Raw genomic sequence first — 8,930 nt, 5'->3', positions numbered from 1 at the left:
TTTCTGCAAATGATGATAGATGACCAGGTTCCTGATCTTGCTAAAGCTACTGCAGATGTGCTTCCTGTGAATTCGATGAACGACCGCACACTGCTAATCTTCAAGTCTATGGGAGTTTACAAGGGATCGGATCCGAATAGGAAACTGATTGGTCATCTAAATGCTCCTGACTATGAGGCTCCACAGAATCACAGATGGCGTCGTGAAGGAAGTGTGTCTGATAATGAAGAACCAGCTTTAATTGCTATGGCTGATGTGCAACTCACGGCTAAACATGGAATCAAAGCAACTAGACGGTCTTCTAGTAGTTCTGCTGCTGCAGCACGTGCTGAAGTTGATATAAACATTGCTGCTGAAGAGATTCAGGATGTGTCTATAGATCCTGATTTTGGTGTTGGTGGTGGTGATGTAGCAGTTGAAACGGGTGGTAGTGCTGGTGGTACTGGTGATGTAGCTGGTCAGTCTGCTTCTGTGGCGACTGACAAGGGTAAAGGGAAGGTCGATGAGACGAGGAAGATAATAGATGAAAGCAGTTCATCTTCTGAAGAGGAAGGAGGTCCTGATGGTGATGGTTCATCCTCTGATGATGATAATCCTCCTCCTTCAGGGTTGAAGAAAGTCTTTGACAAACGCGGGAATCCCCGGTTTGTAAAGATAAAGAAGACAGGTGATGATGAAGAATCCGACCATGATGAGGATTATACGCTCACTTCTCCTGGATTTCTTAAGAAGAGGAAGGCAAAGAAGCAAACTATACGTGCATCGAAGAAGGCTGCTGTTGATTCTTCTATTCCTGTGTCAGTACAACCTTCTTCTGAGCCAGAGCAACAGTTTCCTCCGATTGGCGATCAGCTGACTGCTTCTGAGACGCTGGAGCTCATGTCTGCTTCTGAGACGCTGGAGCTCATGTCTTCTCCACCAAAGTCTTCTGGGACACGCACCATGTCTGTTGATCGACAGACGCCTGCAACTCCCGCCTCAGGTACACATACTAGACCTTCTCTCGTTATTTCCGGTCCTACAGGAGCTACTGGTCAATCTGGGTCATCAGGACCAGAACCATCTCTACCGACATTGGCAGAGACTCTGTCAGGATTATCTGATGCTGAAAAGATTCAATTCCTGATTGGACAAATCAGTGAATTAGGTTCTATTGTCAGTCGACATACACGAACGATTGAAGAACATCGTGTACAACGAGTGAAGGATGCAGAGGCTCACAATCAGCTGTGTTCTATTGTAAATGCTCAAAGTATGAAGATCAAAGAACAAGCTGAAGAAATTGATAGATTAAAGAAGGCTAACTTGGCAAGGGATAAAGAGGTGGAGATCATGAAAAGACACAGCACTAATTTGGAAAATTCAGCAAAAGCGTTGAGGGAGATGGTAAGTAATCGTGATGATAGACTGATGAAAGCTTTCAAGCCCATGCACAGCAATTTTGGTAGGGTGTATCAACAGGTTGGTACATTGTGGAACGAAAGGTGTAAAACCTTAGGAATAGTTCCCGAAAGGCGTGAGGATGATCAGGATGATGATGCTGCTAATCCAGATCAAACAACAGCCTCAGGCTCCGGTGCAACTGCATCCGGTGCTGCAGGCGGATCTGGTACTCCTCAAGATACTCAGTCTGCTCCTCCTACAGCTACTACCGGCCCAACTGAACAGACTGAAACACTGGAAATGTCTGTAGATCCTGCACAGATCAGCCTGGAACCGGAAACATTTACAACAGATCCTCCTGAATCTTCAAGTGTTCAAAAGTTTCATCCTATCACGGGTGAACTACTGGAAGAGGGAGAGTTTGTATCTGAGATGACAGATGAACAGTTATCAAGGTTGTTTGAGTTGGATGACGTTGCTGAATGTTTGATTGATGCTACTCCACTGGTACAGGATCAGACTGATTTCTCCTCAATTGATGAAATCTTCATCAGTTCTGATCCTGAACGTCCTGTCTATGTTCGAGAGGACGATGCTGAAATGAATGCTCTGGATGATAACTTTGTTGCTAAGAAGAGAGCAGAGTTTGAAAATCTGTCTTCTGATTCGCCAACTGCTCAAGAAAGCCGTGAGAGAACTATTAATGAATGGCGAGCGGATTTCCTGGCTAGGAATCCTCCTCCGCTTGCCCCATTGGAACAGGCTAACTACATGTTGTTGGAGAAAAATCAGGCAAGGGGTCGCATCATCAGCTGGATGTTTGTGAAAGACTTACACTGCATGGTTGTGAAGAGAGAATCTGGTCTTCAATACTTCAGAACTCTCCTTAGTATTCTCACACTTCCATATTATGATGTGGCAGTGTTGGCGCAGCTTGATGTAATCAATCGAGCTAAAGAATCGATGGTAGATCTCTTTGCGAAGAAAATCAGGCTAGAAAGGCGTTTGGGTTGGAAGGATCCTCTATACAAACCTCAATTTCCAAGATACGAGCAGATCAAGTTCACTCTTGATCCAGAGACTAACACCGCTCGTTATCGTCTGGTATATGATCCTCCTAGGGTGATGAAGAAGATTCCGTTACTGAAAATGAAGACCGACTTTCTTGAAAATTTCCGCTGCTGGGTTTATGATGCGGATACCGGTGAAGCTGTGATCTTGTTCAGAGACAATTCGGAGAACTTCAGGATAATCGATCCGATGTGGATTACAAATATGTCCAGATCGGATATCATTGTTTTGAAGGATCATGAAATCAATTACTTAGTTCAAGATCGAGATCAAGCCATGAAGTTTCAAAGGATGGCCCGATACTGCTTCAACTTGTTAATCAACGCAGGAAGTGCATGGTCGTCGCATCATTTAGCCGTGGAAAGGGCGTTAGAGACTTAAGACATGAAGACCAAGACAAAGCTACAGCCAAGGGGGAGTTTGTTGGTGCACTTTGTGTCTGTACTTTGTCTATGTTTTGTAATGTATAAAACGATGTCTTTTGTCGGTTGTGTTTACGTCTTTTGTATGTTGTTTATGTGTTGTTATATGTGTTTGACCAAGTCAACCATCCTCCTGGTTTGACTTGGCCAAACATCAACACTTAGTGTTTTAAGTTCAACACTTAGTGTTTGAAAGATGTCATGCTTCGAAGGATGTCATCGAAGGTTGAATAGTATCCTTCGATGACCTAGATGTCCTCGAAAGATTATGGTTCGATGGATATTGATGGACCTCGAAGGATATACTATCCTTCGAGGTATGTTGAGATCCTTCGAAGTCTTTCGAAGATACTTCTGGTCGATAGATGATCCTTCGACCAGATCATTTATCCTTCGTGCATGTCAGTCTAGTATGGGTATATATATACCCATGAGGGTTTCACTTTACAACAAGTTCTACAAGTTCTGTGTAAGGTTGTTCAAGGTGTAGAGAGCTTTTGTGTGTGAAACCCAGGTCTGTAATAGAGAGCATTTCAGTTTGGTCAAGGTCTGTAACCGTGTCCACTGAAATACAAGAGAAAACTTTGATATCTTGCGTGTCTATCTTTCTCTTTGTAATCTTTGCTTTCATCTAAACTCCGGTTGCACTCTAGCTTGGATTCCGCACTTGCTAGAGTGTTGAACATAACAAGGAATAGGTTAAACCTCAACCTCCGAGGGACCTACACGGTTCGAACGCACGATTAGGCGAAGACCGGAATAGAATGTGTTTTAGCCCCAAACAAGTTTAAAGACTTGTATAATATGGGTGAACTAAACACCTTCTGGATCTTAAGATAAAAACGATAAGGTTTGACCCGTTTCGGCTAATTTATGCAAACTAGCTACATAAACCGAACCGAACGCGTAATTAGCGTAACGGGTAACCGTAAGAGGCCTGTACAGGTTTCCTAAGTCAATATGCTTTAGATATGTTGTGATATCAGTAGGATATCTTCCATTATGCCCAAAACGAGTTTAATCTCATATTAAGCCCCGTAGGGGTATTTTGGTCATTTTAAAGTTTATAAAAGAGATTAATTATAATTCTGAGATTCGGGTCTGAAATCATCAGTAGGACAACTTATTTTAACATGTTATCTAGGTTGGTGATAAGTCTTATATGACAAAAATGGTTTTAAACCCTTACTATGTGTTTAATACGCTTAAAAAGCCGTTTTAAGCGATTTCCGGGTTATACATGGAATCTGAGTTTTCTGATCCGGTTATAAGGTTCAAAATACTTTATTTAACATATAAGATCAGTAGCAATTGGATTGGCGTCAAAATACTATGTAGAACTCATTTTATAACCAAAAAGGGTATAATCGGTATTTACCCAATCAAGGTCATAACCTTAGGTTATGAGCAGGTTAAAAAATAATTAAAAATCTTTAAAAATCCCAAAATATTATATTACATCAGTGGGTAAAAGGTTTGGTGTCGAAAATTGGGTTTAGATAGGCTTTATGCTAATGACGCCATTTAATTAACAAAAAGTTTCTTAAATGCGCTATGTAGCATAACTCCTATTCTGTACCTCGAACTGTTATGAAACTTTAGGGACATGTTTATAAATCAGTAACAAAGATTATTGTCCTCTCGCATTTCCAAAATTCTCGTTTTATGGTCAAAAGGGAGTTATGGTCAACATTGAGCAATTAACAGAAACGTGCAAATGAAATGGACAATCAACGAACCAATCACAGAGGGTTAAACCATTATGTAACTTGGTCCTAAGGAAGCTCTAAGGCATATCTAAATCATACTAAATCGGGTCAGAACTGAAGTCAAAGCAAAAGTCAAAGTTTTGCGACTTTCGGTTCGAAACCGGGTCTAAACAGAAAATTGTCGGATCAAACAAGCCTAGACCAGTTCTTATACTTATTAGCATGTTATATGAGTGATAAAATAGGTTACACGTCTTCTACATTGTTAATTAAATGTTAATTCGAAAATCATGCTTATGTTGACTTTTTAATACAAACTTTGACCCGACATTTGATCTAGTTAGAGCGGGAATCAGAGGGTGCCCTTTTAAGGGTTTAAAGCCCACATGATTACCAACTTATAACTACCTTTGATTCAACTAAACACTGAACCATTAGTGATTAATTGCTAAGTCAAACGTTAATTACGATGGTTTGACTTCTAAGCTAATAACTAAGTAAAACTCAATTAGGAAAGGTTAAGCATACTTACCAAGGTCCAATGCACGACTAGGGATGCTTAGGGAATGGCCTTGAGCTCCAGGAATGATCAGAAGTTGAGTTGGGAGTGAATGATCAAAGTTGCAACAATGAGGCCTTTATATAGTGCCTTTGATCCATTATGATCATGACAAGTAAGCCTAGCATTGATCTCAGATCATTTACAAGTGTTCCTAGTGCCTAGGAACTGTTAGGGGTCGCCCATGAGAGTGAAAATATCTCCTTAAGTCGGTTAAAACGTTTATAACAGCCAACTGCCAACTTTCTGTCGCTGGGCACTCCTTACGGATCGTAAGGCAGGTCCTTTACGGTCCGTAATCCTTTACCAGAAGGCAAAAAAATTTAACCTTCCTAGCTTTGAAAGGGCAACTTATGTAATATGATTTTGAGCCAGGAATTGTCAGTATGAGACTTTTAACCCATGCTTGATCAGTTGTGTCTACCCTATCATATAGAATTATTGGTTTGAACAATAATGGAATTTATAAACGAAGGTTTATCGTGCATTATTTCATAGGATCCCATTCTTGCAATTAGGAATCCATTATCGTTAGTAATCACCGGATTTAAAGGTATACTGGACGTTTATTATTCATATTAGGGTCTTGGGATTTATAATGAAGTCGTCCAGAGGTATAAATTAACATGTCGACATGTTCAAAAATCCTGCCATACATCTTTAACTAAATCCGGGTTTATAATGCTTTTGTCTTACATGACACGTGTCGTTTATATATTGAACACAAATTTTTGAGGTGTTACATTACCATTGCCACAACCAGCCCCCACCTTGCCATCGATGGACTCGGCACAGTCTCGTAACGGATCGACAACGTTGTTACCGGAGATTGGCGGTGAACGGCTGTTGTATCGTCGTCGGAAGGAATGATTTTGCCGTAGCCTTTAAAGAGGTTGACATATTCTTCCATGAGTGAGATTTGGTGAGAGTGTCGTGTAGCAGAAGAAAAGAGAAGATATATAAAGAGTGGTGTAACGGTGGTGGTCGCAGGTGGCCGGAGATGGTGGTGGCGATTTTTACGGCGATGGTTGAGGTAATAGTGGCCACAAATGACCTTCACTGTTGGGGTTGGAGAGTCTTGTAAATTGTTTGGGTTTCTGAAGACTAAATTGAGGGGCTGATTCATTCTCTTTTTATGTTTTTAACTTTTTAAAATTGTTTTTTGTTTTGTTTATTATAGATATTTTACATAAATTAGTAAAATTACCAATATACCCTAATTTAACATTAAAATTTAAACTGAGTTTGGGGTAAAGGACATAATATGTTAGGTTTTGTGTACATAAAGTATGATTTTCGTCAATTTTAAAGATAAAGGACACACTTTGCAATCCAATACATACATAAAGGACGATTTTTGTAATTTACTCTAAAAATATAGAGTTAAATGTCATTTTAGTCCCTGTGGTTTGGGTTATTTTGTCAGTTTAGTCCAAAGGTTTCAATTTTTCACCCGTGGGTCCAAAAATGTTTCACCGTTGCCATTTTAGTCCACTGGGTTAACTTCATCCATTTTTTGTTAACGAGAATGACAATTCGGTCATTTTATATGTAATTCTGTTAACTAGAAGGGCAATTCGGCCATATAAAATGACCGAATTGTTCTTCTCGTTAACAGAAATAATGGATGAAGTTAACCCAGTGGGTTATTTTGTCAGTTTAGTCCAAAGGTTTCATTTTTCACCCGTGGGTCCAAAAATGTTTCACCGTTGCCATTTTAGTTCACTGGGTTAACTTCATCCATTTTTTGTTAACGAGAATGACAATTCGGTCATTTTATATGTAATTCTGTTAACTAGAAGGGCAATTCGGCCATATAAAATGACCGAATTGTTCTTCTCGTTAACATAAATAATGGATGAAGTTAACCCAGTGGACTAAAATGGCAACGGTGAAACCTTTTTGGATCCACAGGCAAAAAATGAAAATTTGGACTAAACTGACAAAATAGCTCAAACCACAGGGACTAAAATAACATTTAACTCAAAAATATAAATAGCAATGTTTTTTTTTCATACAATTATTTATTTATTATTGCTTAAAGCTTGAATCTTATGTCCAAAATTTTTAACCCTTTTCATAATAAAATATAATTTCATATATTCAAATTTTGATACGAGTGTATATAAATTGACTATTTTATCAATATAAAACATATCTGTATATATTTTGGAAGATTATTAGAGCAAGTATCGATATCGTAATTAACCGAACCAATATCAGTCGAACTCCCGCTACGTAATGCGGAAATTCCCACTAGTTTAAATCAATTGCTTAATTGCCATCCAAATTTGTTTTATAAATTCGCTCATTTGCAATCCGATTAATAACTTTATGTTGTAGTTAACGGTCTTCCACTTGCAAGATAGCCATAGACAAAAATAAATAAAAAGGGCACACACACCTCTTTAGTCCCAATAGACAGTTCGCCATAGACAGCAACCTGATGCAGGCGATCCTTGATAGGCACATCCATAACCACGACACCACAACATCAGCATCCATACGGGCTTCATAAACACCTTGCAGGTGAGAAAATTATCTTATAATTAATTAACTAGGTTAATTTTCAAATGGCCATTCCGTGAGCAAAAACATTTTAACTAAGGTTAATTTCTGAAGTAAAATTAAATATTAAAACAAATATTATTATATTTACATGAAAATATATATATATATATTATAAAATAATATTATAACTTTTAACACCGAAATTTCCCCTTTATATTTGTTCCTCCTCACAACTAGTTACAACGCCCGCGCGCGTTGCGGCGCGGGTATATTGCAAATATCGAATGGACCAGTTTAAGCGTTATATAATGGATCAACAATATGAAAACGTTTGTTTTGTCGTATTCGATATAACTCAGTATAACCTATATAAGCATTGCGTTGGATCAAAATTTAAAGTAATCGAGTTTATACCGTATAAAATAAAAGAAATCGAAACCGGGTTGTTCGTTCATCGGGATTCCACCTAACCACTACATCACCATTGCATTTGCATCAAGACTTAACGACGTCAAAACGTATATTATATCAAATCCGACCAGATGAAAATGTATATAAAAATAAGTGTTGCTACGCGGTGGGAATTCGCTCTTAATATAGTTATGTTTGGTTTCATTATAGTATGACTACGGTCCTGTCATGCGGTATTGCAACCGTTTGTTTGGCATCATTACAGTATCGCTACGGTCCTGCCACTTGATATTGCAACCGAAATAGAAAAAAGAAAAAGAAAAAGTCATGATATATACAAAAAGGTGTAGACACATGATAGTCAATTTCATATGTTTTAGTAAAAAAAAAGCAGTCGTAAATACTAATATTAATAATGAAACCTTCAAATCTAATTTACGTTTGTGAATTTTTGTCTTACCAACGCACAAATCTACTATATTATCTAGTAAATTTAACAAATTATATACCTTGATTTTTAATAAAGTGGGAAAACCAAATAGTATAATACAAAATGGGTGTATAATAAATTCTAAATTTCATTATACATTGTTTCTTAGGTTTAAACTAAAACCCCATTAAAGTAGAATATAATGCTAATTTCAAAAGTGGCAATCGTCGGATTTCAAGGATTTATAAAACTGAAATTTATTTACTTTTTTTCATCTCTTCTAGAGACCTGCACCTTGAAAGCAATTTTACTTCCTTTCATCTCTGCACAACGTTCGATGTAACCTCTTGCCAAAGAAAACAAATCAAATTAGGTTTTCAACTATGAGCTTTGACACTTTCTGTGTTTTTTGGTTTCTATTAGCAGTAGATGAT

The sequence above is a fragment of the Helianthus annuus genome, chromosome 15, assembly GCF_002127325.2.
Source record: "Helianthus annuus cultivar XRQ/B chromosome 15, HanXRQr2.0-SUNRISE, whole genome shotgun sequence".
Taxonomy (NCBI): Eukaryota; Viridiplantae; Streptophyta; class Magnoliopsida; order Asterales; family Asteraceae; genus Helianthus; species Helianthus annuus.
This window is presented reverse-complemented; position numbering follows the sequence as displayed.